General features: G+C 46.5%; 1 protein-coding gene across 6 annotated transcripts in view; it reads left to right on the top strand.

Moving 5' to 3' along the window:
* Positions 1 to 27,605, top strand: part of ST3GAL4 (ST3 beta-galactoside alpha-2,3-sialyltransferase 4) — a 134,293-nt gene that overhangs the window by 18,129 nt on the left and 88,559 nt on the right. For 4 of the 6 annotated variants that reach the window (XM_077306908.1, XM_077306917.1, XM_077306916.1 and 1 more), the window contains exon 2: positions 18,263 to 18,345. The gene's annotated coding sequence lies outside the window, so the exon portion shown is untranslated. Of the gene's footprint in view, positions 1 to 18,262; positions 18,351 to 23,072; positions 23,184 to 27,605 lie in introns of those variants that run through there. The other 2 variants (XM_077306909.1, XM_077306910.1) reach the window with 2 other exon arrangements.

The following is a 27,605-nucleotide window of genomic DNA, read 5'->3' as shown; positions in this document are numbered from 1 at the left end:
GGAAACTACAAAAATAGTAGATAACATGCTGGTAATAATCTCGATCTATTGCTAGCAATCAACAGATTCCAAAACCAGCATCAGAAGATCAAGTTTTGATTGTTCCAGCTTTGATTCTTAGACCTAAGCTTGCTGGAACCATCAGGTGCCCTTCATAAATCCTTTAAATCTTCTCGGAGGAATTGAGCGCCATTGGCCCTTTTTAAAGGAATTAGCTGATAAATCATTGATAGAATAGATTTGTCATCAACTATGGGGAACCCTGGGTGAAATCTAACCTCTGAATGTTAGCACTTGTGCCCCCCATCACAAATCTGAAGCTAAACGTTATAGGAAAAATTGCTTCACAACTCTGTTAAAATACACCATTTCCCCTATAACTTCTAGCTTGCAGAAAACTTGGCCTTGATTTTTTTTCCCCTTATGATACTCTAGGAAAACTAGTTGTCAATGAGATGGATTAACATCTCCTTTTCCTTGCCCCTGTGTTAATTTTAGCTTTGTGTAAGTACTTTGAAAACTGAATTTGATTCTCCCGCTAACAGGAAATATATCCATTTGCTCTGTAAAATTGTTCCCAATGCTCTTTGACAATAACAAACTTCTTTAATGTTGGGGACTGTTCTGACACTGAAATCAGAACAAGAAATTACTTTTATTTTCAGTCTAAAGACGTTTAGAATGTTGCTATTGCTGGGAACTGATTAATTCCACAAGTTCGTGTACTGGGAGGTTGCTCAGTTTTTAGTATTAGCCCCAAGTTCAACTTTTTTTACCATTGAAACCCCCCTGAAATGTTCTTCAGGCTTTGAGAAACCCCAGAAGTGACATGATAATCCAGAATATGGTTGGGGAGCACAGCTGTGGACACGCCCACTTGGAGCCCCTCTCTTTCCCACCCTATCATTGGCCATTTTGGTGCGGGGGGGGGGGGGCTCAACATAACCATATATGGTCATATCATCTGATCAATGTTTAACAATTTTTTTAAATAACTCCTACCCATTTGGGAAACCCCTCCAGGGCCTTCAAGAAACCCCAGGATTTCACAAGACTCTGGTTGAGGAAGGCTGCACTAAAAAAAGGAACACATATTACAGTTTTTATGTGAAAAAATAGTTCGTATTTGAATTTAGGCAACAGTATACAGACCCTGATCTGGGTAGCCCTGGCTAGATCAGTCTAATCAGATCTTGGAATCTAAGGCGGGTCAGCCCCGGCTAGAATTTGGATGGGAAACCAGAGACATAATACAGAGGCAGGCAATGGCAAAATTCATCTCTTGCCTTAAAGACTTTACAGCGGTGGTTCTCATCCTTCCTAATGCCCCTTAATACAGTTCCTCGTGTTGTGGTGACCCCCAACCATAAGATTAAGCAAGTGTTCTTTCACAGAAATCAAACCGAAACTGACCAGCGCCGTAAAGATCCATTGTTCAGGATTGTATATTAATTCCCCTCCCCAGATGGTTTCTCAGTTCAGTTCTGCCTCTTAATCCACCATGCTGATCTCGCTGTTTTCCGCTGCTCCAGACAGACAGGCGCTCTATCTCGATCTACCCCGCAAGGCTGTTGTGTGGATGGCGCCCCTGGCCAAGCTGCTTGCCGTGTCGCGACCCCTGTGAAGCTGCTTGCCCTGTCACGACCCATTTGTTTGGCCCCAAAAGGGGTCCCGACCCCCAGGTTGAGAACCACTGTTTTACAGGGTCCCCGTGAAATAGCTGTGCCTTGACCGTACTTTCCACCACCACCAACTTTGTACAGATGCCGAAAGCAGCTTAGTTCTGGTTCCTATATGTATTTCTCCCTGGCATTGGTGACTCTCTCTAGTGACATTTTCAGCAGCAGCTAGCTATAACGAGGTCTCATATTTTTGTAATGCAGGAGTTATTCCATGGAGAGGGAACACTGTAGACCAGGGGTAGTCAACCTGTGGTCCTCCAGATGTCCATGGACTACAATCCCCATGAGCCCCTGCCAGCTGGCAGGGGCTCATGGGGATTGTAGTCCATGGACATCTGGAGGACCACAGGTTGACTACCCCTGCTGTAGACACACAAATTCAGCCTTCTGTATGTGAAATATGTACAGAAAACACTGTGGCGAAATAAGAAACAGGATGAGGTAACAGTTAAAAGTTGGATTATTCCTCTTATGGTGTGCAGCACACCACTTGGTACTAGGCAATCACAGTTGTGGGACACACAAGGACTCTGAGGGATTTCTAAAGCAAGCTCAGCCCTTGAACATCTCTTCTGTCGTGGAGAATGTGGGGGAAATGGGAGCCCTAGTTGACCTGAAAATACTTGAAAGTGGGCTGTTTGAGGGGTTCGAAAGCCACAGTGAATGTTTTTTTTAAAGCCTCAAATGTCTTCTGTTTTCAGATTTCACGGTTTCCGGACTGCTCTGTGATTCTAAAGAGCTTGTCTCGTGAGTTTATAAGAAAAACAATCTCTTAGTTGTGGCCCAGAGCTTGAGATGCTTGACTAGTCATGGAGAGGCACACATGCTTTCCCCAATATGTCAAGGATGGCTTGGTGGAACTAAAATGCCACACGGTTAAGTACTTGGCTTGCCATGTAAAAAGCAAAGGAAAGCTTTATCGAGTGAGAGCTCTGGTCACAGGTGCTGGAAGGTATGGGAGGCGTCATAGCTTGCTGTAGGATTTATGGGATCCTCCAGAAATAAGTTTCCGAGGGTAGCTTTGCTGGACTGCAGGAGAACAATTAGATTTGTGTCCAGGAGCACTTTAGAGAGCAACAAGAGTTGAAGGGTACAGCCTTTTGAGACTTAAAGCTCAGAGCATTGATTTTTGAAGGCTTATTCCTCAGAACTTTGTCTCTTAAGATGCTGCAGGACTAGGGATGCCAGCCTCCAGGTGGGACCTGGGGATTTCCTGGAATTACAGCTCATCTCCAAACTACAGACATCAGTGCCACTGGAGAAAACGGATACTTTGCAGGTTAGATCCTGTGGCATTGTGCCCCAGTGAAGTTTATGTCTTCTCCAGGCATCATCTCTAAAGGTCCAGGTGTTTTCTAGCCTGGATCTGGGAACCCTACCATCCCCTGCTGATAGCTGGGGGTGGGGGGACCTGGCAACCTGGTACAGGACTCAAATTAAAAGGCAGGAGGTGGGTCAGATTTTAACAAGAAGCGATACATGGTCAAGGCGCCTTTCCTTTCTCACAAGCCCTTTGCAAGTTGACCACAGGCAACTCAAAATGAGCCAGTGGCTACATTATCAAAGTTGGAGGTAAAATCTAAATGTGAATGATTATAACCAACACTTTGTGACTCCAGCATCAGTGACAATCTTGAGTCCAGCACTTTCTGGTGCTCTTTTCAGAAATACGGCTGGCGGAAAGCTACGGACATTGCAGGGCTCCTCTTGGTGCTGCACCGAGATCTTTTTGGCGGCTTCTTATTTGCTTGTGGGATTCCCCCCCCCCCGTTAGAAGTTTGCATTTTAATGCTTTGGTCCTTGGCATGGTCTTTGTCATTGTGCTTGTGTGCCCCTTTCTGCAAATAGGATTATACTTTTGGATCGCATTGGTATTTGGGCTGCAGTCAAATGACTATGGATTTATGTGTTGTTATCTGCTGCTGGTTGATTTTCCTGTTTTCCTATAGCATGCCTTATTGGTTGTCTATTTTTAGCGACTCCAAAACCATCTTAGAATTCATTTTAAAATGAGAGGTTGGCTGTGAGCATATTATTTATCTAAACAAATGGGTGCCGGGTGAGTTGCCCCAGCGGTCTGATGTTCCATGCGTGGAAAAAACAAAGTCCTGTATTTTAAAGTGATGAAGGGTTTATGCAGTGCTTGCAAAAACCCTTCATCTTGTCAGCTCTCCCTTCTAGGTGGTGGTGGTGGGGGGAAGTATGCAGTTAAGGAAACAGTTCAGTGTCTAAAACTGTTGATATAGCTCTGGGGGTGGTGGAAGGCGGGGAAGGATGATCAAGAAAGAGCAGGTAGCAGTTCTTTTTGTATTAATATGTAAGCCATGTTGCCGTGGCCAGACGAAGCCCGGGAAGACAGGTGGCCCTTGTCCAAATAGGTTAAAGAAATGGCAGCGGTTCAAAACCACTGAAAATTCCCCTCTTACAGTGATGGCATCTCATTATATTATGGGCTTCAACTTGTGCATAAGCTAAGCCCTTCATTAACTTTTAAAGTCATTGCTAGAATCGAGAAACTGTTCTGGGTCCTTCAAGACAGTTGCTTGGATAAGAGGAGAGAAGATTCGCAGGTATGAGAGGCTGTGAGATGTAGCAGGTGGGAGCATGGTGTAGTGGTTAGATTATTGGACTAGGTTCTGAGAGGCCCAGGTTCAAGTCCTCACTGTGCAATGGCAGCTGTGTTAGTACCTAGTAACAAATTGAAGACTTTGCTTGTTCAAAGATTTTTGGTTGCACTCTGTCTTAGCAGTGGGCCCAAATGCTCACTCACGCTATGCTTTTTTTACTGTATTAGTTTCTCCCCTCCCTGGCACAAAGGGACTTCGAGCAGAGAAATAGGGGCGGGGGGAGAGAGAATCACATGGGGACGGCTGGGATTCTTTTGCATGACATCAGTCTGTTACAGACCTCCCTGTTGGAGAAGCTAGACAGACAAAACTTGGCTGTCCCCCAGCTCACTGTAAGTGTCAGAAGAGAGAAAGAGACTTTCACAGGGCCAGAAATGTTGAATATGCCAGTAGCCATCACTATATGCTCGGGATATCAGGCTGAATCGGAATCCGAATCAGAATACCTTTGTTAGCATAACATTGCAAAGCGTAAAATGCAAATTTCAAGATATCAGGCTGTTGTTTGCCCTTGGTGGGAAGATTGGGAGAGGCAGGCAAAGGGAGACACAATGGCCATTCCACAAAACATCCCAAGGTGACCACAGTGTCCCCCAATGCACTGACATCACACCTGGAGTTCAGCCAGACATGACATCAAAGGATCATCACATGACATCATTTCTGCCCTAGACATTTCTCCCACTGGTCAGGTGAGCAAGAGTGAGAGGACGGGCCTGACCAATAGGAGCCTTTCTGTCACTGGTAGATGGTTATCGTCCAGGCTGTATTCAGCGGCAGTGAAGACCACAGTTTAATTCTTAAATGAGTGGAGGCATTATCTTTTTCTTAACCAAGCTCTCCTTATGTTCTCCTAAATCTTTGGAACTGTGCGGTTGGATTCAGGCCAATATAAATATCTTTGCTCAATTAACAGTAGTCTCGTACCTGACAATTTACAAACGACAACCAGAAATATAAAACTACAGATTGAGGGAAGCATAATTCTCTAAATGATAAAAGCCTTTTCAAAAAGAACTGACTTTGCTCTTCACTCTGCAGGTATGAATCTGCTTTTGGTCCACGGCCTCAGCCAGGGCCTTTTTGGTCTTGGCCTCGACCTGACGGAAGGAGCTCCCGGAAGAGCTGAGTGCCCTGTCATCGTTCTGCAGGGCCTATAAGACGGAGCTCTTCCGCCAGGCATTTGGTTTTATATTTCTGGTTGTAGTTTGTAAATTGTCAGGTACTAGGCCTGAGATCACCTTGTTCAAACCTGCAGAGTGAAGAGTCCTACAAGGGGCATAGGGGTTTAGACGGTCCCTCAAGTATGCTGGGCCCAGACCACATTTGGCCTTAAAGGGAATTCCACAGTCTCGGTGCTACCAGTGGTGTGATGTCATGGTACGAGTACCATGCTAGGTATTTGAGGGAACAGGTTTGTATCCCGGCTGTGTCATGGAAGCTTGCAGGGTGACCTTGGGCCGCTCATGCACTCGCTGTCTAACCTGTCTCACAAGGTGGTTCTGAGGAAAAAAACAGTGGAGGAATACCATTGCGAAGAAATGAAGGGGATAAATGAAGAAGAGAAAGCCTAATCTGTGCTAGGTCATTTACAGCAGGGGTAGTCAACCTGTAGTCCTCCAGATGTTCATGGACTACAATTCCGATGAGCCCCTGCCAGCATTTGCTGGCAGGGGCTCATGGGAATTGTAGCCCATGAACATCTGGAGGACCACAGGTTGACTACCCCTGATTTACAGTATTTCTCTATAACTTTTCAGCCAAGACATTCTCAAAGCTGCCTATCATAACAATAAACTCTCTAACAAAACAATAAAAAGGATCCTTAAAACGGCAGCATGGTTCCTCATATAAGCAAAGTTTCATCTACCGCTAGATAGAATACATTTCCGCCCCCCCCCCCCCATGCCGCAGGAAGGCTTGCTAAAATATAGCTCTCAAAAAGCACAGCAAGGGAAAACTGGGGGAAGGGACCCAGCAGCTCTTGCAGGAAAGGGTCCTACATGGCCAGCATGAGTTGCCTCCGCATTCACAGCAGGCCCCAAATGTGGCACACAGGTAGGTCTCAGAACTGGCTGAATCGTAAAACAGCGATGAAGCTTCCTTGCCTGTCTGACATTCACTTCCTGATGGAGGGAGGTGTTCTTTTTGTTGTTGTTGTTGGAGCAGGCTGGGGGAAGGACCATCCTTCTGGGGCGGACTGCTTTCATGAATAATCGTTCCTTGTCAGAACCACCGGCTCTAATGAGGTGTGATCCATTACCCTGCAGGGTCTCCGCTCTAAGAACCGTAATCTCAGCATTCGCGTATGCCACAAAAAGTCAGTGTGCCAGGGAGGACCAGCAAAGGTGTCCCTGCGGGGGTCGGAAATATATCCCCCCTCCTTCTCCCCACTTTGGGGTTTTTTTTGCACGGAAAGTCTGGCCCTGTTAAGGATTCCGGAGAACTGCGAAGCCTGCGTATTGTGGCCTGCTATCTCGGTTGAGCTGAACAAAAGGTACGGTGCAGCTGTTGGTTTTCAGATGTAGTGAGGCTGCGTCTAGTGCGTCTGCTCATTCTGGCGAGGTTCTTAATGTTCAATTAATGTGGTGGGGGAGGGGATGCTAGCATCGAGGAGGGGCGGGGGCCTTTAAGTTACAGCTAACAGTGACGGCATTTTACTGGTAGAGTCTCTGTTTAAAAAAAAAAACAAAAACAAACATTTCCAGCTAATGGAGTGAACAAACCATTTGAGTTTTGATACTGATGCAATGTAGTGGAATAAGTGCATGTAGTACAAGCCCTCTCTCTGGAGACTGGAGGAGGCAGCCGTGTCTAGACTTTAAAGCGAGGGAACGTTGTCGTTTTTCTCTCCCCTTGGAAGAAGGGAAGCAGCAGCCTGTATTTTGGCAATTCTGCTTTCTACGTGAGCAAACAGGAGGGGAGGGACCCCTTTCCCCTCCATCAGAGCCTTTTGGCTCTGGACCCTTTGGATGCTTTCCACCACAACGTGAACCTCAGCCCGTTAAAGGCCAAACTGATAGCAATTTCACACAGTGTCCGAAGAGTCAGAGATGATGGCTGGAACAGGCTGGAAGCCAGGGCTTCCCTGCCCGTGGAGCCTCATCTCCCAAGGGGCCAAGTCTTGCTCAAATCCTGGGTGGAGTGCAGAACATACCAAGTCGGGTGTGAATGTTTATACAAGCCTTCTGTGGCGTGTGCAGTACCATATGGTATGAAAAGCTAGGGCCTGCTCTTTGATTCTCCTTTCTGCTCAACCCAAGGCCTCTGACCTTGGACTATGGATCAGCCAACTGAATCATGTTGGTCCATCATGGTCAGTCATGTTTACTCTGACTTGGCAGCAGCTCTCCATCGTCCCAGGCTGGGGTCTTTCACATCACCTACTGCCTGGTCATTTTAACTGGGATTTTGGGCACACCAAGCAGATGCCCTATGGCTATGCTGCAGTTCCTTGGCAGGTACATTGGGGCACTGACATCACCTCTGGCCAATCCTCTTTTATTTCCATCCAGGTAGAGGCAAGCCTAGGGTCCTCTGAGTCCTAAATGCTTGATCTGGCCTTGTTCCCTCTGAAATGTGCTTGTACCTGAGGCTTAATATGTTTAATGACATTGCATCATTTCCATAGCTAGAGAGCCATTTCAGGGTGATCGATCAGACCTGTCAAGATGTGGACACATAATATGTTGCATGTATTGGCTTCTGCACAAAATCAAATAAGTGCTCAGGAAAGGTACTTTTGTGTAATTTGTGCCGCCAGTATATTACTGTGCCCTGACATGGGTAGCCAAGCCTAGCCCAACCTCATCCGATCTCTTGTCTAGATAACTCAGTAGAGTTGTGATTTGGTGGTAAACAAAAATGGCAATTCAGCTTTATGTCTCTCTGAAATCTTTGGCTCGTGGCCATAGATGTTGTGGGGGGGGGGGAGGAAAAGAGTCAGCCTGGTAGGCATGACATTATTCTGTTCTAGAACATGGTAAATGCCATCGTAAGAGCTTAGTGAGCCTCTTGTGGCTCAGGGTGGTAAGGCAGCAGAAATGCTGTCTGGGAGTTCGATCCCAGCAGCCGGGTCAAGGTTGATTCAGCCTTCCATCCTTCCGAGGTCGGTAAAATGAGTACCCAGCTTGCCTGCTGGGGGTAAACGGTAATGACTGGGGAAGGCACTGGCAAACCACCCCATATTGAGTCTGCCATGAAAACGCTAGAGGGCGTCACCCCAAGGGTCAGACATGACCCGGTGCTTGCACAGGGGATACCTTTCCCTTTCCCTTTAAGAGCCAACTTTCAGCATTAACCCTGCAGAAGACAAGAAGTTCCTTATTCTGGCCAAGCTATGAATGTGTGGATCAAATCCGATTTTTGTCCGAACAGAAAGATTCATTCAGTGGGGATTGTAGACAAGATGGAAAGGTTACAAGTCATGGGATTTCGTGGGGTTATGAGGCAATCTTTTCTTCCCTTTCCTTTGCGTAATGGTCAATTTTATTCCATACTTCTGTCTTGTTCTGGGGCATCCTGGAACCTGTGGAGCCCCAGAAGAGGGTGGGGTGAATAAAACTAGCTGTTGCGTACAAACGTTTTTAGCATCTCAGGGGTGCCCACTGCAAAATTTGGATTGAACAGTAGGCTCTGCTTAAAAAGAGGGACCTTTGGGTGAGTCAACTCCCTCATGAAAACTCTGGAGCCCCAAGGGCAGCTGTGTTCCCCACCACAACTTCAACTTTTCATAGAATCATAGAATCATAGAGTTGGAAGGGGCCATACAGGCCATCTAGTCCAACCCCCTGCTCAACGCAGGATCATAGAATCACAGAATCATAGAGTTGGAAGGGGCCATACAGGTCATCTAGTCCAACCCCCTGCTCAACGCAGGATCATAGAATCACAGAATCATAGAGTTGGAAGGGGCAATACAGGCCATCTAGTCCAACCCCCTGCTCTACGCAGGATCAGCCCTAAACTTTTCATTCATGGGCTCCATCCCTGAAACACCTATGGGAAAAGGGGTTTTCATAGTACATCAAAAGAAACAAAAAAAATGAGATTATAGCCTTTAGATAGCGATGGGTCTATCATACCACCCTCAGTTTTCTTTTAATGTTAGAACCTTTCTCTGCCTTTGAAGGCGAGGGGATGTGGTCATTGTAGCTCTTGGTTTGCTATTCATGATTAAAGCAATAAGGAGTCAGCTGATTACAGACTCCTTGTTCCGACAGTTGTTATTTTGTAGGCATCCTTTCAGGTCACAGGATTGACGGTACAGTGTGCATCAGCGGGTTTCTTAGGAGGGAGGCCAACTTTGATTTTTTCCATGGGAAGGCTGGGCTCCGCTCCCCTCTCAAGTTGGAAGCTCTCTTGGGTACCTGTAGGGAAAGTCACCGTCTCTCTGCTTGACCAGCGGTTTGTTGTGAGGACAAAGCAGGAAAGCCGTTGGTACTCTGAGGAGTGCTCGTGAAAATGATGAGATGCTTTGTGGAAACACCAGGCGTTTTCATACATAAACAGTTTGTGTTGATGTTAGTCGTCATTGTAAACAATGACTCGTGTTAGTCAGCATGTACTTTGTTTCCCCTGCATTTTATGCTGGGCTATCACCGTTTATAGTGAAAATATCACACGAAGCAGGATTTGAACTTGAGTCTCTTAGATCCAGTCTTGACACTGTAACCTCTAAGCCAGGGGTAGTCAACCTGTGGTCCTCCAGATGTTCATGGACTACAATTCCCATGAGCCCCTGCCAGAATTTGCTGGCAGGGGCTCAAGGGAATTGTAGTCCATGAACATCTGGAGGACCACAGGTTGACTACCCCTACTCTAAGCCACAGCCTGTCCAACTGTGCTTTGAAGCCTGGACAAGGGTGGAGGAGATACCTCGTTGAGGTCTACGATGAAGCAGTACAGTGCTATGGAACCAGCACCTCCCACTCAAGAACCGGCCCAAGGTTATTTGTTGTTCCATCAGCAAATGTTGGGTTCCATCTCTGAATGCCTGCAAGCTCTCAGTCTTCTGATGGCTGCTAAACACAGATCTCGGTCCTGGGCAAAAGACACCAATTTCCAGAGACGGACCTCCAGACCAGTTCTGTCTGTTGAGTTGCAGGAAGAGGGCATTTATCTCTCCAGTGTAGTAACCGAAGTCTTTTAGCAACATTAAGGGCACAGAATGACCACTTTCATTGTTCATCAATTAGACTCCAGGAGGCAGGCAAATACTTTAAAAGTATATAAGCGTTCTCAAAGATCAATGAATAATCTAATAAAAAAAGAATATGAGTAATTACTTCCTCCATTAAAGGCCAAATAACCGGCCAGGCCAAAAGCATATGTTTCAGAGATGTGTCTTGTGAATTACCATGCCAACAATGAGATTAGATTTCAGTAGCACCTTAGAGACCAATAAGATTATCTGGGAATAAGAGAATCAAAGCTTCCTTTGTCAGACATGAGTCGGAAGGGAACTTTGGCTTCAAAAGCTGCACCATGATAATTTCCAGCCATGGCGGCCGCTGGAGAGCACCAAAGGTGAGCTGGCGGCAGAATGGCAGGGCAGCCCCCGAGGCAGCAGCCGGGGAGGAGAATGAGGAGGAGCCACGGCTCGGTACCGACTGATCCACGGACTGGTCCCGGTCTTTGGACCGGGGGTTGGGGACCACTGCTCTAGACAGCTGTGTTGGTGAGCTCGATGCACGTATTTGTAAACTGAGTCTTTCTGGTCAAGTGTACAGTTTCTACTTCCCATGATCTAGAGCATGGAGAATGGATCCCACAACGGAGTCCTTATCCAAGATAAGTCCTTTATGATCCTGGGCTTTGCACAGCAGGAGACTGAGTCCTGGAACACCCTAAGGTGCCAGTGGACTCAAATCTTCTACTCCTGCAGACCAGCACAGCCCTCCTCTGAAAACTACCTTAGGAAGAAAAGTATCTGACATCACGACAACACTGAATTCTGAAAGAAGAGAGATGCTGTCCCTGCTTGGGCTCTAAGCAGTTCCTCCGTTTTGTCCCGAAACTCGTTAAAACTGACAACATCATGGCAACTCTCACGCCCTGACTCTCGAGGGGTGATTTTAATCCAGGAGGATAGCTGTGCTTTTAATCGTGAGTGTGTGTTAAAGAGCCTTGCTCCGTCTCCTTCCCTTGTCATTTTAACCTGAGCTCACCCTATTGGAATTCTACCCTCTGGAAGGGTGAGGCGCTTTATACCGTAATGATTAACATCTGTGCCTTTTCTTGGGATATTTCTTTTGCAAAAACGTCTCTGTCCTCCTCCTTCCCATCCAGGCAGCCCCTCCCTTTGGGGGCACCGGATCGGTGGACTTTGTTACGTGAATGGGTCAAACCTCCTAAGACAGCGAATGGGTGTGAGGCACGAACTGGCCTTGCTGGAGAAAGTGTGCATGCCTGCAGGGTGGGGAACTGTTACAGTTAAGCACACCCTTTTGAGATGAACCCCCCCCTCCCAATCAGAGACTAAGCTGGAGGAAAGGCCACTTTGTGGAAATTGCAGAGGGGGTAATAAATCTCCTGTCCAGTCATGCAAATGGGAAGGGGCCAGTTCTTAGCAGTGGAGCATCTGCTTGGCATGCAAAAGGTCTCTGGTTCAATCCCTGGTATCTCCCGCAGAAAGGACTAGGTAGTAGGCAATGAGAAAGACCTCTGCTTGAGACCCTGGAGAGCAGCTGCCAGCCTGAGTGGGCAATACTCAGACTCAGAAAACCTTTATTGGCATACACAAAGCTTCAATCCCGTCATGTTTGAGGGATTTAAATTCCAAAGTCAGTTCTAAACCCCTCATCATCGAGTGCAAGCCCTCTTCCTCTGTCTGAATTAATTAACTCTTATCCATTTGGGAAACCTTTCCAGGGCCATTAAGAAACCCCAGGGTTTTACAAAACCCTAGTTGAGAAAATCTGCCTTACAGGGACACATAAATCAGCTATGACTTGACGACAACAAGAACAAAATGAGGTACAGACTTGGGAAAGCTTAACTTTTAAATGCAGGTTTTGTTATATCTTTCTTTCTTTCTTTCTTTCTTTCTTTCTTTCTTTCTTTCTTTCTTTCTTTCTTTCTTTCTTTCTTTCTTTCTTTCTTTCTTTCTTTCTTTCTTTCTTTCTTTCTTTCTTTCTTTCTTCATTCATTCATTCATTCATTCATTCATTCATTCATTTATTTATTTATCTGTTTATTTATTTATTTATACCATCTCACCATCTAGTCTAGAAATGCTTATAATTGTGCATGGGGTGTGTGTGTGTGTGCACATTCTTGCATTTATGACTCAAGTCTAGTTCCTAAATATATAATGTTCCGAATCTCCGTATGTGCTGGCGAAATGGTTCATCTGGTTCCCGAAACGAGAAAGAATGCTGTTTTGTCAGACAAAATATGCAGAGCTGGATGATGTGCTGCAAACCATTTGGGGACCTGTCTGCTGTTGTTTTGTCCTCCATCCCCCAACTCAACCACCCTGTGGGACAAGTTTCTGTTCTGTCCATTTTGCAGTTGGATTTCTGGCTCAACCCAGGCTGTACAGGGCATTTGTGGCAGGAGCAGGAGCTTGCCTGCAGGTCTGCAGTCCCGCTTTGTGTGCACCGGCAACAGCAGCAGACAGAAAACAACTTGCAGGTCTTGCTAGAGGTTGTATCCCATTTGTCACTGCTGAATCTCAGTGTAGTTTTTACCAGCAAATCAAACCCCCGCAAGTTTCTAATCCACACTAATGCTCCCTATTCCACCTGCCTACGGGCGCCTCCGTTACCCCTTTGTTATCTGGAAGGGAAAGAAAGTCAAACATCCCTGCCCAGTTGCCTGGATCTAGGTCTTTCTTGCTAAGGGAGACCAGGCAAGCAGTTAATTGCAAGCCTGAATGGCAGCTTCTAAGGACAGCAGAAGGTAAGAAATTTTTAAGCACACTGGGCTTTTTCTGTTTTGCTCCCCACTGACTACTGATTTTCTTCTTGCAGTCTATCCACTTTTGCCGAACCCTTGTGGAATCAGTCCAGCCTGTTGTTACTCCTCTCTCCTGCCGTGTATGTTTGTTGCTGGTGGGTACGTGGGATCCTTTAGTGAGGCACCCAGACTGCAGGACTGGAGAGAGGCAGCTAGAACTGGTTAGCTGTGCAATACCCATCACAGTGGCTGATGCTCTTGGGAGAAAAATACCGATGACTGGAGAAAAGAACTCTACAGAGAACTCTACAGAGCGCATTCTTGAGGTCCCTTGATGGGGATTACTTTAATGCCCTTTTAGCCTCTTGATGCTTGGAAGCTGTCAAGGGCTAACCGAGGGCCAATCAACTGAAGCTCAATCCGGATAAGGAAGAGGTGCTGTTGGTTGATGGAAAGGTGTGGAGGCAGCCTAGTCTGGGGTGGGGTTGTGCCCCTTAAGAAGCTGGCTCACAGCTTGGGGACAGGCTTGCCAGCCCAACACTGGCCACTGGGAGGAGCTCTAGAGAGACTAGGATATGCAGATAGGTGGTGTGCTGACAGCATGATGTCACTTCCGCCATGAACCTGGAGATGATGTTATTGCATTGGCACAACACGTTGATGTAATGCCCAGGTTTGCCTGGAAGTGGCATTCCCATGTTGATGCCATGCCTGTCTACCCCCATTTGCCCACTGCACATTGGGCGGCTGGGCAGAAGGTTTTCTTCCCTAGCAGGAGACCAGAATGCTGTTGTTTTACTTCCTTTATTATCTGTCTGCCTTTCTTGCTGAGACTGAAGTGGATTACACAGTGAGAAACAATACAGTAGGAACAATATAAATGAAAGCAATTTATGTACAAACAGTGCAGTAACTGAACAGCAAAGTTTGAGAATGCCCTAGAAAAATTCTAAATTGCACATAATAAAGCAGGAATGTGAAAGTGAAGAACAATGCAACAAAAACAGTATAATGTATACAATGAACAGTACAGTGATAATGCAGGCTGTTACAATATAGCATAAGATAAAGGATTTCAGCAAATTGGTCAAATGTAACAAGAAGAGCCGGGCATACAATGTGTAATCATAGGAGTTACTGTGTTTTATGTAACATTGTTGAAAACAAATAGACCACTTATTTTGTCTGTCTCAGTCTTTCAGAGAATGTGCTGTATCTCTTGAGTCCATAAATTACGGAAAGGTGAATCAATTTTTCTATATAATTACTTATATAAGACAAATGTCGTACTGCTTAAATGGCAGCTTTTATAATTTGCTGTTCCATATCAAACCAAGGGTTTTGGGTGGGCGTTAATTTGATTTTTCAAAGTTTAGTAGCCTATTTTTTGTGTGTGTGTCTCAAAGCAGGAAAGTTATTCTTTGTAAGTCTTTGGAAGGATATAGGGGCAGGGGTAGTCAAACTGCGGCCCTCCAGATGTCTGTGGACTACAATTCCCAGTAGCCCCTGCCAGCATTCGCTGGCAGGGGCTCCTGGGAATTGTAGTCCATGGACATCTGGAGGGCCGCAGTTTGACTACCCCTGCACGAGAAGAATTTAGGTGAGATCACTAATTATACGTCGATAAGAATTGTGTCTCTACGTTTGATTCTGAGAAGTTTTGGGATATTGTGAATGCCTATGATGGATTTTATCTGGCATTAAGTGTTATTTAGTATATGTTTGGTATTTTGGTTCTCTTATATTTATGAAGATAGTTGGGGCAGGCAGTCGACCATGACTTAATCCAGTTACCTTATTCTCATTCTTTTTTGAACTCTTTGTGCCACAGTTTTAGGAAAGTCTTACCAAGCTTGAAAAAGGCTCTCTGTTAGCCTCTTTGTTTTGATAACCAGCAATTAATAGTCCTGATTATTATGTAGAAAGCCCTATATCATCTGGGACCCTAGGGTATCTATGGGGTGGCTTTGTGAACTTGCCCCCATAGCTATGATCATGCTCTATGGACCTGTAGAAGATGGTAACCCACCAGGATTTTCCAGCTGTGAAATGAGTGATCTACAGAAGTGGTCCCCAACCTTTTTATCACCGGGGACCACTCAACGCTTGACAATTTTACTGAGGCCTGGTGTGGGGGGGGGTAGTTTACTCCTCTACTCTCAACCACTGCCCTAGCGCTCTCTGATCGCTATGGTAATGTTTAAACATCCCTTCAAAATAAGATACAGACACGCCACAACAATGAACATAAGGAACATTTTATTTTCATGGAAATCTTAACTCATGACAACGACAAATCAATGGGAACCCTGAGCTTGTTTCTCTGCAACGAGATAGTCCCATCTGGGAGTGATGGGAGACAATGACACCCGAAGTGTGTTGTAAAGGGCCAGGGGGGGGAGGGGGGAGAAGGCGTCCTTCACGGCCCACCTCCAATTAGTTGAAGGACCACATGTGGTCCATTGCCCACAGGTTGGGGATCGCTAATCTACAGGGATTCTTCTCCCAAAGGTATTAGAACTTGAAGGCATCCAATGAAGCTGATGGGAAGGAGGTTTAGAATGGGCAAAAGGAAATACTACTTTATACAGGGGGATTAAAATGTGGAATTAGCTGCCAGAAGATGTAGTGATGGTCACAGGAATAAACAGATTTAAAAGGGGGTTTGATAGATTCATGGGGGATAAGTCTATCAGTGGCTATTGAGGGAACCCCAACAGCATGGGGGAGGGACTCAGTCTCTGTGCCCTGTTGTTGGCTCTCCAGAGGAACTGTCCAGCCACTGTGTGAGACAGGACGCCGGACCACATCAAATTTTAGTCTGATCCAGCAGGTCTCTTCTTTTGTTCTCCAGGCAAAACAATTTCATTTTTTCAGAGACTTTATATAAGCATGCTCTCCATATGGCATTGCTATTTCATTCTCCTAAGTAGGTTTACCCACGTTTTACATCTCGGGCAACTTTTTCTATGGTTAAGCTGTTTGACGTTCCTATTAATATTTTATTTTCATTCTGTTCTGTTTTTATGCTGATGGTTTCTTGCAGGGGTTGTTAAAAGTGTTTTTTTTCTAATTGGAAGCCTGCAATCTGTTTTGAGAATATTTTTAGTGAGAGTGCAGGATATTGAATATTTTAAACATAACAAACAACATGAACTACCTTGTTGTCTGGGCTACAGAGCTGACCAAAGCCAAACTTTCTTGTGGGGAACAAGAGTGTACCCCCAGACTTTCCTCCTAAGGGATAGAAAACAACATGTGCTTTTAAAAATACTTAGCTTTCTCTTATTTTTAATCCTGAATGTGTTGAGAGCCAGCTTGGAGTGGTGGTTAAGAGCCATGGCCTCTAATCTGGAGAACCAGGTTGATTCCCCCCCCCCACCCCATATGAAGCCTGTTGGGAGACCTTGGGCTAGTCACAGTTGTCTCAGAGCTCTCTCAGCCTCACCTACCTTACAGGGTGTCGTGTGGGGAGAGGAAGGTTAGGTGATTTTTAAGCTTTGAGATTCGTTCAGCTAGTAAAAAGCGGGGGGGAATTCCTCCCCCCTACCACTACTACCACTACTACCACTACTACCACTACTACTACTACCACTACTACTACCACTACTACTACCACTACTACTACCACTACTACCACCACCACCACTACTACTACTACCACTACTACCACCACCACCACCACCACCACCACCACCACCACCACCACCACTACTACTACTACTACTACTACTACTACTACTACTACTACTACTACGTCTTTGGATCTTGCTGAATTTTGCATTTCCCAACCAGGGAAATCTCTCCTCTGTCCTCAGTTTGAATCCAAAATCGGACTGGCCGTGATTCTTCTTAGCCACCTCTCTCCTTCAGTGCCCCAAATGTCCCAACCTAAGCTCATTTGCAATAGTATCACAGAGAGGAGAATAAATATTGGTTCTGTGTATGTGTAGAAAGCATTGGGGAACTGAAACAACAATGATGTCAGGTCTGTCGTTTTCCCATGGCGTCTCCACCCTCTGAGCTTATGCCCTCATTATAGTGTTGCTGATCGGCCAGCGTGCTGATCTGGCCGCTTTGACAGGCAGCAGCTCGTGGTTAAATACAAACCGTAGCTGCATTGCGCCGAAGGCTTAGCATTCAGTGTGTGATTGATAGTGTGTGTTGTGCAGTTTGTGTTTGTCATTTGTTGGAGGTGTTGGGGGAGAATTACTATTCCAGATGGAAAGCTACATACAGAGCCCCATTGGCCATTGTGCTAGACAAGCTCGACCATAACACCTGTTGCAGTGTCCAACCGGTAATCTTTTGCATCTACAATAAAGTGACCAGAATGTGAGGGATCTTAAAGCGGGCAGGGGTGGCGGCAACAGCGGCGGCATGACGGGGGGGGGGGGGGCGGTGGTGGTGGTGGTGGCGGCCTATTTCCTCTCCCCCCATTCCCCTTCCCGTTGGCTGCAGCCGGGCATCCTCACCTGGGCTCCTCCCATGGTGCAACCTGTCGTGCAGGGGGCTGATCACGCAGGCCACTGCTTTGGGGGCCGGGCCCTGCCGGTGACAGTGTGTGTGTATGTGTGTGTGTGTGGGGGGGGGGGGGCTTGTGAGGCTGCTTGCGGCCAGGCAGGACTTTTTTTTAAAGCTCCAAGATGCGGGACATTTCTTCAAAAAGTGTGATTGTCCTGCAAGATGTGGGACCAATGGGCACCTTAATCTACAAGAGAACAGTTGTTGGTGGTTTTGGATGATGAACTCACACATGGTGTGAAAAGGCTGAAGGATATTTTCCTTTTGCAGGCAAGGTATCTGGGGCATCAAGGTACCGCCCCCCCCCCAAATGATATTTCTTCCTGCACGCACAGTGTGATTCTAAATAACAGCAATTCTGCCAACTCTGAGCCACTGATGACTGTGATCATAGGGTTATATCAGTGGAATAAGAATGCCCCTGGACGCAGAGTTAGCTGTGTTCAGAATGAATTTGGGAACATTCACGGATTATTTGCACTCAGAGCTGACTCCTGAGAACCCTTTTTTCTCCCCTTCTTTTTACAGTTCTTTGCTGTTGCTTTGCAAGAGGATGCTGGACATGCCGACGGATCGAGCTTGTTGCTTCCCAAGGACAACCCAACTATGAGGTAAGGTGAGCCTTCATGTTGTGGAGGGCAATTCTTGTGTGTGTGTGTGGGGGCAACTTTGTTAGCCATGGAATGTGATACACATGTCTAGCCCATGCAGGGCAATCTATTAGGACAGTGGTCCCCCAACCTTTTTATCAGCAGGGACCGGTCAACGCTTGACAATTTTACTGAGGCCTGGGGGGGGGGGGGTAGTCTTTTGCCGACTGCTCCGCTCCTGCTCCGCTTGCTTTCCCACTGGTGCCCCTGACTTCCCGCCACCCGCTGGGGGGTGCTGCCAGCAGCAGCTGCGCAGTGCCAAGCCGAGGGGGAGCCCCAGCCATGGCGGCCACTGGAGAGCACCAAAGGTGAGCCGGCGGCATAGTGGAAGGGCAGCAGCCCGGAAGAGGTTAATGGGGAGCCATGGCCCGGTACCGAGTGCTCCACAGACCGGTACCGGTCTCCAGACCGGGGGTTGAGAACCACTGTATTAGGATATTCTTCCTGGTGAAACAAATGTTGGTTATCCAAGAGCAGCTTTTGTGCCTGACTGCAACCTACTTGCTCGCCTTTCTTTGTTCTAGTCAACGAGAGAAGCAGCAGCCCCCGGAGATCCTGGTGTGGCTGAATGGGCAGGTCAGAAGATACTTCTGATCCTTGGCCAACTTTTCTCTTGTTAGTTGCTAGGCATGGTCACAATGCAAAAATTAGTGTCCTTCATTTCTCTGCTTAGCAAACAGTTTGCATAAGATTCAGATCAGGTCAGATCAGGTCACCTGGGTCTAGGTAGCTGGAATGTGTTTTTTTATCGTGTTTGTACATTTTCCCCCCATGGAGAGGGACTGTTTTATGAATTGTAAAGATTTATAAAATCTCTATATCAAGTGTGAGAAGAACTGGCTGTACCTTGGTACTAGGGTTGTCCGTGGCCACTGGCAGATCTAGGTTGGGAAACACCTGGAGAATTTGGTTTTGAGCCTGGGGAGGGCAGGGACCTCAGGGAGGCATGATGCCAGAGAGTCTCTCCTCCAGAGCATCTGTTTTCTCCAGGGAACTGATCTCTGTAGTCTGGAGATGGTCTGTAATTCCAGGAAATCCCTAGATCCTAGAGGCTGGATTCCCCACTTGATACTGCCTTTGGAAAGTCTGGAATATTTTTTCTGGCCCTAAAGGAAACAGCCAGGGTGGGGAGAGGAGGGGAATTCTCCGTGCTTTTCCTGCTGGTCCAGTCAAAATATACATAGAATTGTTTCTGTCTGTCAAGCTTCATCTAGCGACTACTTTGGCCGACTCATGCTTTAAAATGATTTCACCCAGAGTTTGTTTCCTAATCTCTAATGGTTCCCTGCAGTCTTCCCTGAAGACTGTGACATTAACAGAACCAGTTTCCTGTCCAAGCAAGAGCTGGCTGGTATGTGTGTGTGTGAAGATATTAAAACTGTCCCTCACCCCAAAGGCAAGCATAAATAATTAGAAGCAACTCAGAGCTATCTTGTGGGACTCTGCTGAAGCCTGGCCAGGAGGGACAAAGACAAAGGGAGCCTTTCTCTGGTATCAGCCGCGGTACACTGGCAAGCTCCTCTATTCTTCCCTTTTAAGCTGTAGATATATAACCTTCTGCTTGAAGTGGATAATTGATGGCCCAGTGAAAAAGACAAAAAACCAGGGTGAGTGGGTGGCTGAGCATTATACTTCATGACAAATGAGACTTCTTCTGTAGGGGTGACATTTATCTTAACATTTATTTTATTGGAAACAATTGTAATCCCTCCTTTCGGTTCCAGAAAGGGCCTGGAAAGTTTTCAAGCATGAATCAATAAATAAATCCAGCAACCACCTAAAAGGAGCAAAAGCATAAAAAGGAAGGACGTGGAGGCATGAAACAAAGCTTAACCCGATGCCCAGATAGCAGTAAAAGAGGCGCTGGGCAAGTTTCAGTAAGAAGGTCTTTCCATAATGGTGGTGCCACCACCAAAAAGATTCATCACTTTGGGATGAAATTAATTCAAAAGAAATTCCATCTAAACATCCGGAAGAAGTTCTTGACAGTTAGAGCAGTTTCTCAGTGGAACAGGCTTCCTCGGGAGGTGGTGGGCTCTCCATCTTTGGGAATGTTTAAACAGAGGCTGGAGAGCCATCTGACGGAGAGGCTGATTCTGTGAAGGTTCAAAGGGGTGGCAGGTGACAGTGGACGAGCAAGAGGGATGTGAGTGTCCTGTATAGTGCAGGGGGTTGGACTAGATGACCCCAAAGTCCCTTCCAGCTTTATGATTCTATGACAGTTCATACGAAAATAAAGCCTTTATAACAATGGTAGAGTTTTGAGGCACTGTTCTCTTTGACATTAATACGCATTGTTGAATGTTCTGACCAGGCTGGCCCGATCTCATGAGATTAGTAACTAAGCTGGGCTGGTCCGAGTCAGTATTTGGATAGCAGACTACCAAGGAATGCCGGGGCTTTTACACAGCAGCAGGCAATGGTGAACCACCTCTGTTCATCTCTTGCCTTGAAAACCCTTTGGGATTCCAGATATTGGTTGCAACAGGACAGTACCTTCCGTCACACTGAAAACAGCCCCTTGTGTGCTGTATGGAGCGTTCTGCCTGTCCTCCTCTCATTTAACAACCAAGACAGGTCACTTTAACTTTGACTTAAAGGCATAGCACTACAATGCATGAAACAGCACTCTGTGCATCCTGTACTACACTACTGTGCATCCTGTACTGCAAACTTATGTGTTTGCATGCATAAGCATGCATGTTAGAGAAAAGAGGTGTTTATGGACATGCATATGTACATGCTTTCGGAAATAGTAAATAATGACATTTGGGCTTTTTCCCCCTTTCCATCTCTAACCACTACCTGAAGTGGCACCTAATGGGAACCTGTTGGAATATCTTAATTGATGGACAAATGCCTGGGCAGGTCTGTTGTTGTTCCTTGGGGTCCTTTGTCTGTTCTCCTGGTTCTACACGATGAAGGGCTTATTGCTATAGGTTACCAAGTGAGAGTTTTGACAATGCAGACTGCCTTGTGTTGTCGATGCTGCCATGGAGGCATTACGAAAAGAGTGTAGCCAAGGTTTGTAAAAAAAAAAAAAAAGGCAGAGGAGTTTCTGTCATTCTGGGGGGAAAAAAGCGTCTGTATTTCTATTCCTGGGGCACCATCAGTGTATTGCAAATGGTCTTCAAGCAAAGGTTGGAGACACACTTTTCTTGGAAGCTTTAGGATGCTTTGGGCTGATCCTGCGTAGAGCAGGGGGTTGGACTAGATGGCCTGCATGGCCCCTTCCAACTCTATGATTCTATGAGTCTATGTTACACCAGCCTTTTCCGACCTTTTGACTGTGGAAGAGCCCTTGAAATATTTTTCAGGCTTTGAGGTACCCTGGAAACGGTGACATGCCCCTTCAGAGAAGTGAGCATGGAAGTAAGATGTGGGAGCCGGTCAACTGATCAATCATTTCCCATTTCCATTGCAAAGAGGGAGACTAGGCCTGTAGACCAACAGAGGAAGTGGGCTCTAATGATGTCTAGTGATGCCAGCAAGCATCCGAACTTCTGGGAACGGCCACAAAACCTCTCATGTTAGCCCAGGGTTCCCCAGGACTCTGGTTGGGAATCTCTGGGTTATACAGAGCCACCTTTGGGTACACTAGAAAAGAGTTCAGAGTCCAGTAGCACCATAAAGACTAACAAAATCTGTGGCAGCGTATGGGCTTTTATGACTCACAGAAGAGGTGAGTCACTGAAGAAGTGTTCATATGTAAGTTGCTTCTGAACTCTTGCTCTTTTCTGCTGCTGTAGATTAATGGGAAACAGATTACAGTGTTGGTCTTGGGCAGTCTGAGTTCAAGCCCCTGCATACTGATGAAGTTTACTGGGCCAATCTGGGGCTAGTCACACTCTCCCAGCCTGCTTGACCTCGCAGGGCCCTTCTGAGATTAAAAGAGGATTTAATACCTCGCTTGTCTCTACCTCAAGTAGTCTGGAAGTGGCCTACAATCGGCTTGCCTTTCCTCTCCCCACAGCATGCACCTTGTGAGATTGCTGGGGCTGAGAAAGCTAAGAGAGACATAATTATATACTTAGTAATTGGCACTAGCAAGTTTTTCAGAGCGGATCTCTCCCCAGGAATTCCTTTTAGTGGACACTGCGTTTGCCATTTGGTCTCGATTCTGCAAACCTTGCTCAGTGAACCTGGAATTGCTCACTCTCCCGAAACGAATCCCTGGCTCTTCTGTAGTGCTTAGTGGTAGATTTCTCGGTATATGTGTCAGTATTTCAAGCTGTGCTTGCAATCTCCTCCTCCTTCCCTCCCATGCTAGAAGACTGTTCTTTTCAGCTTTGCAACTGCTGATTGGCTTCCTTGGACATGAAGCTTTCCGGTTAAACATGACCGGCACACCTGCTGCTTAAGCTGCCCTGGCAGCTTGCTTGTGCTATTTTGAGATTTGCCACAAAAAAAGGGGGGGGGAATCATTCTAGATGCGTTTCCCCCACCCTTGCTTATATTAAATAATCAGCTTTTATTTTGTCCAGCAGTTTCGGGGCGAGATGTTTAAGATTTCTGGAAGTGTTTGATGACAGATTACGAGATCAAATGCTCCACGGGGCTCGTGCTTTTTTCTTTTCAAAGAGGGCTGGGGGTAGGGAGGAGCATGGAGCAAAGGCGTTGGCTTCCAAATAGAAGGGGAGGCAATGATTTAAACTGGGTCAGCTGGAGTCTATTCATACCAGTGGAGGGGAGCGCTGTGCCAGCTCCTCCCTTCACCCTCCCAGCTTCTTCCAGCACACTCTGCTGAAATGAGGCTGATAACAGAGGGCTTTGGACAAAGCAGAAGAAGTGAGGAGATGGTGTGTGTGCGCGCTCAGTTTTGACTGAGCGGTGGGACGTGCTTGCCATTAGAGGGGGAGCCGTGTTAGTCTGTTGAGGCATAAGAAGACTGGATTTGCTGCACAAGACAGAAAGGAACAGGGGCCAGGCTACCAATTACTTGGCCGTATGCTGGCTTTGTTTTGATGGCTGTGGAAGACCAAGCTATTGGTGAACCAGTGAGCTTGAGACTGGGGATTGGGGGTGTTTGTGTAGGAGATCATTGACCTTGCGGCTGAGTCCCGTGTTTGATGTGCTTGGATCATGATGGGGTTACTAACCTCCAGGTGGTACTAGAAAGGTCCTGTGTAGGCAATGCAATATGAACTTTGTAACTGACCAAAAAGGCCAGGAGTGTTGTTTAATTTTCTAGTGCAGGCTTTCTCAACCAGGGGTTCATGAAACCCTGGGGTTTCTTGACGATGCTGTAAAGCAGGGGTAGTCAACCTGTGGTCCTCCAGATGTTCATGGACTTCAATTCCCATAAGCCCCTGCCAGCAAATGCTGGCAGGGGCTCATGGGAGTTGTAGTCCACGATGAACATCTGGAGGACCACAGGTTGACTACTCCTGCTGTAAGAGATTCTGGAATGGTTGGGAGTTAATTAATTTTCAATATATTTTTAAAATGTTGTTAAACATTTAACAGTTGACATGCAGATATTTGGTCATGTTGACTACCCCCCCCCTCTGAAAATGGCCAATGATGGGCCCGGAAGGGGTGGGAAGGGGAGTGGCCCCAGGTGGGCGTGTCCACAGCTCTGCTTCCCAACCATACTCTGTACAATCGCTCCACTTCTGGTTTCTTGAAGCCGGAAACATATTTCAGGGGTTTCTCAGTGATAAAAAAGTTGAGAAACGCTGTTCTAGTGCATGCCAACAAATCACAGTTGAAAGGGGCAACCTCAAGAGTAATGTTCAAACCATTCATAGATAGTTTGCCTCTGTGTCATGACCTGGACTTCCTTCCTTGGTAGTCTCCCATCCCAATACTAAACACAAGTCAACCCTGCTTAGCTTCCTGATTTACTGGCTGTTTTTTCAGCTGGAACCAGATGAGAGAGCCTTGGTGGTAAAGAGGAGGACGTTGTACGTATTACGTTTATATTCTGACATGTTAGGAGGTGCCTTTTTCTTAAATCCTTCCGTGACTCTGTTCTCAGAATATCTACCACAGAGTGTATATTTTTTCAGAGATTTGCTCTGACTGTGAAGGATTTAACGATCTTCCAGAAAACAGGTCAGGCTTTCATCTAGGTACATGGTCTGTGCCCTGAGTATACAGTATCTATCCCTGCAGCTTTGGGTTCCAGTCTGGAGTCTGTGACTTATTAGTGAAGGCAGCTCCTGGTCTATTGAAAACAGATCGTTTCTGAGCAATAGTTAGATGCAGGATGGTGGCGTTGGTGGTGGTAAAAGGAGGAAGTGGAAGGTTTTCAATGATCTTTTGTTCCTGTCTCTTAACTATGCCCTTTTAAGGGCAAGGACACCCATCCTTTGGAAACCACCAATGCCGCTGAAGCGCAACAGGACATCTGTGGACATCCTGTGAGCCAAAGCTGGAGAAGGCGTGGGCCACCCAGAGCTGGACCTGCTGATGTTTTAACTGGGGAACTGGTTTATGATTGACAGTTAGTGGTTAGGAGTGCGGACTTCTAATCTGGCATGCCAGGTTCGATTCTGCACTCCCCCACATGCAACCAGCTGGGGGACCTTGGGCTTGCCACGGCGTTGATGAAGCTGTTCTGACCGAGCAGTGATATCAGGGCTCTCTCAGCCTTCCCTACCTCACAGGGTGTCTGTTGTGGGGAGAGGAAAGGGAATGTGACTGTAAGCCACCTTCAGACTCCTTCGGGTAGAGAAAAGCGGCATATATGAACCAACTCTTCTTCTTCTTCTCTTCAATCTAACAGTGGCTCTGAGGTTTGATCACTGTGTGACAGGCAGGAATCCACTGGTAAAGCCTTCCCCCATTGCTGCATCTGGATGCTGGAAAGAGTTTTTGCCGGTCTGGTTTCTGTTTCTCACGCAGCTGTTGCAGGATCTCTGGGTCGTGAGGTAATGACTCCCGGAGGATTATGTCATGGTGCGTCACAGCCAAAACATCCTTTGTTGTTCTGATAAGTGAAAAAGAGGGGAAAAAAGAATTTAGCTGAACTCAGCAGTGTTTGGAGGAACAGTCCTCCTTTACCATAGAGGCTGGGTAAGCTGGGTACCCAGGGCTCATGTGGGTAGGTGTGCATGGCAGTACTGATTCTTCATTGGATGGACGGGAAGCAACCAGGATTTGGATGCAGAGCAGAGGCAGGGAAATGCAGGATTACTGGAGTAATAGGTTTGAAGACATAATTGCATCCGTGTGTGCCTCCTATGTGTCAGGGGATGCATAACTTTGCATTAGACTTGCCACTTGGCAAAATGGAGTTCCAGCCGACCTCTGAGAGCATATAGTTGGTGGGTTGAAGGCAGCCATCTTGTTGTCTGCTGCATTTCTCCACTGGTCCCTTTTCCCCAGCCTTATCTGTTGTGTGCAGTGGGCGCAGGAGACGAACCAGGAGTATGAGTGAAGGGACTGGCAGAAGGACAGTTGTGGTGTTATGGTGGTTGGAATGCAAAAGTGGTATGGGGAAGACCTGGGCTCAATTCCCCACTTGACCATGAAGCTCTGTGGGTGATTCTGGGCCAGTCTTCGTGCTGCCTAACCTATTTCTCAGGAACATTGTGAGGATTAAGCTGTGGAAGGAAGAACTGTCTGTGTTGCCCTCTGTGCCACAGGAAAAGAGCATGACAAAAATGGACCAACTGAGTGCCACCAGGATGACTTATGCTGAACCCCTCTTGGGGTGTTCAAGGCCAGAGATGAGCAGAGGTGGTTTGCCATTGCTTTTCTCTACATAGCAGAGATTTTCCTGTCTGGTCTCTCATCCAAATACTTAGTATGGCTGACCCTGCTCAGTTTTCCAGCGCTGAAAAGTTTGGGCTTATCTGGACCATTTGAGCAGATTGGAAAACCATTGAGAACAACTAAAGGCAGCAAATCGAACTATGTGGAGGAATGAATTCTGCAGACTGCCCTGTTTCTCCCCATAATAATGAGGCTTCCCGCTTTTTAACTTAACTAACCTTCATTGTAATTAGTTGAGTTAGGTGTGTATTTAAATATTTATGTCCTGTTTTACTCTCCACTGTGGACCCAAAGTGGCTTCTAATGTCATCAGTACATTTTCATCTTGTCCTTCATCTCAAGAGTGCAGAATGTCATACATTATTCTCTCAGCCTTCATTTTATGCTCACAACAACAACATTCCTGTGAGAAAGTACAAGCAGAGAGTACGACAGGCCAACGGTTACTCAACAAGCATCCATGACAGATTGGGATTTAAATTTGGGTCTTCCAGATTGTAGTCCGACATAGGGGTGTGTACCGAGAAAAAAATTGGTACTTTTGGATTTGAGGTTTCCTGATTTGGTACAACTGGAATCAACCAAATCACTGATTCAGTAGATCAATTGGAGTTTGGCCAATTTGTGAAAGCAATTCAGCTGAAATAGCTGTGAGGCAGCTGATCCTGCAGTGGAGAGAAGCCTCTTTGGGGATCAGCTGTTTGGTGGCTCTGGAGGCATTTAAAGGGATCTTGGTCCCTTTAAATGCCTCTAGGACTAGCTGTTTGGTTGGGTCTTTAAGTATCTCCCCACAGACCTCTTTGAGGCTGCAGAGACCAGGCTCTGTGTAGCCTGGGAGAAGTCCAGGGGGAGGCATTTAAAGAGCCCGGAAGACAGTTGATTCTCAATCAGCTGCTTGGCGGGCTCATTCCCCACCCACCCCCAGCATTGACTTAAGTATTTTCAGGCTTATCCAAGCCTAATTGCCCCCCCCCCTTAATGCCATTCTAACTACTACACAATCCTGGATTCTCATGATTGAAGATGTGAGCTCCAGGAACATATGAACTCAAGTCAACCCAATACATTTGGCGACCCTACGTTGTTCTTGTTTTTAATCCTTGTTGCTAAATTTTTTTCTCGCAAACTGATATGCGTACTATGCAAAATACTTCGCTAGCACCAAGCCGTGGCAGTCAGTTTTGGCATCCCATGGTTTTTAAATCTGAAAAAAAAAGGCCAGGAAGTCCTCTTGCAAACTTCAGCATTGGGAAGAGAGCATCCTTCCCCCAGATTATAGAGGAGAAGAAACCTTCTGTTCAGAGAGGCAACAGACCAATTACCCGTCCTGTGGCTTCCATCTAGCACAATGGCTGCGTTGCGCCATGCTGATCCTGCCGCTGTTACACGTGTTCGATTCCCAAGTGGCTGATGCCTGTGTCACAAAGGGATTAATGTGGCAGCGCACAGGAAGTGCAGCGTGAAATTGATTTCATTGTGAGGGCTCTCATGTGTGTAAT

This window comes from Paroedura picta, chromosome 12, assembly GCF_049243985.1.
Source record: "Paroedura picta isolate Pp20150507F chromosome 12, Ppicta_v3.0, whole genome shotgun sequence".
Taxonomy (NCBI): Eukaryota; Metazoa; Chordata; class Lepidosauria; order Squamata; family Gekkonidae; genus Paroedura; species Paroedura picta.
Note: the sequence above shows the minus strand (reverse complement) of the source record. Positions and strands in the feature narration are given on the sequence as shown.